General features: G+C 41.1%; 1 non-coding gene across 1 annotated transcript; it reads left to right on the forward strand.

Moving 5' to 3' along the window:
- The first annotated feature begins 1,025 nt into the window (after positions 1–1,025).
- On the forward strand, positions 1,026–1,129 carry LOC112781974 (small nucleolar RNA R71). The gene has a single exon (XR_003192720.1). It is a non-coding gene; the product is annotated as a small nucleolar RNA R71 (small nucleolar RNA).
- Positions 1,130–4,009: the final 2,880 nt, after the last annotated feature.

A 4,009-nucleotide genomic window follows, 5' to 3' on the forward strand; every position in this document is an offset into this window, starting at 1 on the left:
CTTTTTCACCTCCTCCTAACCTCTGAGGAAATGGTGCTTTTGGTTGGTATGTTTCCATCGTGCCTTTTTGCAGTTCCTTGGCTTGCTCAGTTTCACTTTCCTGCTTAGCTTCCTCCACACCTTCCTTCAAGATTTCTGGCTCCTGTTCTGAGGATCTGATTCCTTCTTCTTCTGAGACTTCTTTCAATATGGTGATGGCTTTGCATTCTTCCCATCTCACTCCCTTTTGCTCCCCTTTAGGATTCTTTTCTGTGTCACTAGGGAACACTGCAGTTGATTTGGGGGCCTGTTGAGATAGCTCTCCTACTTGAGACTCCATCCTCTTGAGTTTTTCACCATGGTTTCTTAAGGTAGTTCTCACATCATCCCTGAAGCTTTTCAATTCAATTATGTCCTGACCCATGTGTGCCAGCACTCCTTCTATCCTGTTTAATTGATCTTGAAATTGTTGGTTCGGGTTAGGTTGGGTAGGTTGATTATTTTGGCTATGATATGGTGGTTGAGAGTAAGTGTTTTGTGTGGCTTGGTATGATCTTTGGTTGGAGTTTTGGTATGTGGACTTGTTGTGTTGGTTTTGCTGGTTTCCCCACCCAAAGTTTGGGTGATTTTTCCATCCTGGATTGTAAGTGTTGGAATGTGGATCATATGATTGCCTTTGTTGGTTTCCCACATAGTTGGCCTCTTCCCAATCACCTCCTTCAATGCTTACTTCCTCTTGATCTTGTGTGTGTATTGCAGCCACTTGCTTTGTTTCTAATTGCCTGGTAAGCTCTGCTAGTTGCTTGGCAAACACCTTGTTTTGGGCTAGAATTGTATCAACATGGTTCAGCTCCATGACTCCCTTAGTGTTGTGTCTCTCTGATGCATAGTAGTACTCATTCTCAGCCACTGTCTCAATCACTTCAATGGCTTCTTCCACAGTCTTTTTCCTGTTCAACGAACCTCCTGATGAATGGTCTACAGCCTTCCTTGATTCATAAGACAGTCCATCATAGAAAATATGCAATTGCACCCAGTCATGGAACATGTCTGGTGGGCATTTCCTTGTCAAATCCTTGAATCTCTCCCATGCCTCGTAGAGAGTTTCACCATCTTGTTGTCTAAACGTCTGAACCTCAGATCGAAGCCTATTGACCTTTTGTGGGGGGTAGAAACGTGCCAGAAACTTGCTTTCCACCTCATCCCAGGTTGTTAGGCTCCCCCTTGGGAATGATTCCAGCCACTTAGCTGCCTTGTCCCTAAGTGAAAATGGGAACAAAAGCAGTTTATATGCATCTTCCTGGACTCCATTGGACTTCACAGTGTCGCAAATTCTCAGGAATTTTGTGAGATGTTGGTTTGGGTCTTCATTAGCACTTCCACCAAATGAACAATGATTCTCCACAAGTGATATTAGCTGTGGTTTGAGCTCAAAATTGTTGGCTTGAATGGGTGGTTTCTGGATGCTGCTACCACAATTCCCAGAGGTTGGGTTTATGTATGAACTAAGAACCCTCCTCTCAGGAATGGCATTGTTTCCATCAGCTCTCTCATGGTTGTGAACTTCTCTATCCATGTTGAGATCCAAAGCTTCCTCAAAATTGTCCTCAGATTCTCCTTCAGATTCCTCTTCTCCCAGTACTCTCTTCCCTCTTGCTTCCCTTCTCAGTCTATGAAGGGTCCTCTCTGGTTCGGTATATGGAGGAGTTGATGTCTCTCCTCTCCTACCTGTCATACAAGAACACAGCACAGGCAACAAACAAGTGAAATACTCTTGGTTAATGGAAGAGTATGGTTAGAGCAGTTGAGGAATTAATTCAAACAGTTAGTGAGTCAGTGAGTTAGTTGCTTGAATTTAAAGGCATAAAGAAAGAAAGCATGTAACAGAGTGCAGAAATTGAAATTCAACAAGTAACTTGTACTGAATTAATCAAAACAAAAAAAAATGCTCAATCTAGTTAACTTCCAATTTGAGAATTGTCAATCGAAAACCAATCCCCGGCAACGGCGCCATAAACTTGATGCGCATAAACTAGTTATGCTACGATTTAGGAAATTGCACGATCGGCAAAATTCCTTCCGGCAAGTGCACCGGTTATCGTCAAGTAAAAACTCACAATAGAGTGAGGTCGAATCCCACAAGGATTGGTTGAATGAGCAATTCGGATTAGAAGTATGTTCTAGTTGAGCGGAATCAAGATTTAGATGAGAATTACGGAATGTAAAATTGGCGGGAAACGTAAATGACAAGAAATTGAAATTGCGGAATCTTAAATTGCATGAAGTAAAGAGCAGAAGCTAAATTGCTGAAATTAAAAGGGAATGGGGGTGATTGCATGAATTTAATTGCAGAATGTAAAGAGAAAGTGGAAATCAGAAATGGGGAATTCATTGGGTTATAGGAGATATTGAGATCTCCGAATCAAAACATGTTTATCTCTTCCTCAACCAATGCGTTCATTGAATTTTGCTTGGCAATCTTATATGATTGGATCCCAATCCCTTGGCTCACCAATTCTCTCTAAAAACAAACAAATTCCCAATCCCTTGGTTTAAATGTTCATAAGAAGAGATGATGCTCGATCACTGATTATACCACACAGTTTCATGAACCACAATTTGGTAGGATTACATATCACAATATCCATCCAAACCCCAATCCAATTCACTGTGAGAAAGCTTCTCTAGCATGAATCCTCCATTCCTTTCCCAAGGTTCCGAAGGATTCCAATTATGGGTAGTTTCTTTCCCAAGACAACCACCCAATGGAATTAGATCGAGAAGCTTTCTAACAAAATTCAAGAGAAAAGATTGAAGAAGAAGATAAACTATTATTGATTCATTGAATTACAATAGAGCTCCCTAACCCAATGAAAGGGGGTTTAGTGAGTCATAGCTCTGAATTCAATTACAAAGATATGAAAACTAGCTCAATGAAAAGGTAAAAGTCCTCTCTAACTTAAATTCTATCCTATTTATACACTTTCTATATTGAGCTTCTGTTGTGTTTCTTGGGCTTTGAGGCCTCTCCCTGCTTTCCTTTTGCCTTGGGTTTATGATCCATAATCTTGATGAGGCTGTTGATCCAAATTCTGTAACATTCATTGAGCCAACTTAGTGATAATCAAATAATGACACATGACTCAATAAATTGAAATTTCAGACTCATCAATCCTTCAGGCCCAATCCCATAAACCATGATATTCAATTGGGTTTCATACCAGAGTAAGTTTAAGTTAATGTTTGTGCTCAAATACTAACTTAAACCGCAATATTGTTGGCCCAGAAACCTTTTCCAAGAGTGGCGTTTAAGTTGCAGTTTAAGCTTAAACTGTAGCTTAAACGCCAGACACTTCCAGTGATGCCTTTTGTGGAAGCACGTTTAAGCTTCAGTTTAAGGTTAAACTGAAGCTTAAACGTGGAAATGGAAGAAGGCAGCCCTGGAGGGTAACTTAGTCGAACACGTTTAAGCTTCAGTTTAAGGTTAAACTGAAGCTTAAACGTGGAGATAGAAAAGGCAGCCCTGGAGGTCGAACACGTTTAAGCTCCAGTTTAAGGTTAAACTGGAGCTTAAACGTGGAAATGGAAGAAGGCATCCTGGAGGTCGAACACGTTTAAGCTCTAGTTTAAGGTTAAACTGGAGCTTAAACGTGGAAGCTGAGAAAGGTAGCCCTGGAGGTGTCGAACACGTTTAAGCTCCAGTTTAAGGTTAAACTGGAGCTTAAACGTGGAAATGGAGAAAGCAACCCTGGAGGAGAAAACTTGGTCGAACACGTTTAAGCTCCAGTTTAAGGTTAAACTGGAGCTTAAACGTGGAAATGGCTCCCTGGTACACTTCCCATTTCTGGCGTTTAACCTCCAGTTTAAGGTTAAACTGGAGGTTAAACGTGGAAATGCTTCCTGATTGGCATTCTCATTCTGGCGTTTAACCTCCAGTTTAAGGTTAAACTGGAGGTTAAACGTGGAAATGCTTCTTTTGGTGAGACTTTCATTCTGGCGTTTAACCTCCAGTTTAAGGTTAAACTGGAGG

The sequence above is a fragment of the Arachis hypogaea genome, chromosome 19 (genome assembly GCF_003086295.3).
Source record: "Arachis hypogaea cultivar Tifrunner chromosome 19, arahy.Tifrunner.gnm2.J5K5, whole genome shotgun sequence".
Taxonomy (NCBI): Eukaryota; Viridiplantae; Streptophyta; class Magnoliopsida; order Fabales; family Fabaceae; genus Arachis; species Arachis hypogaea.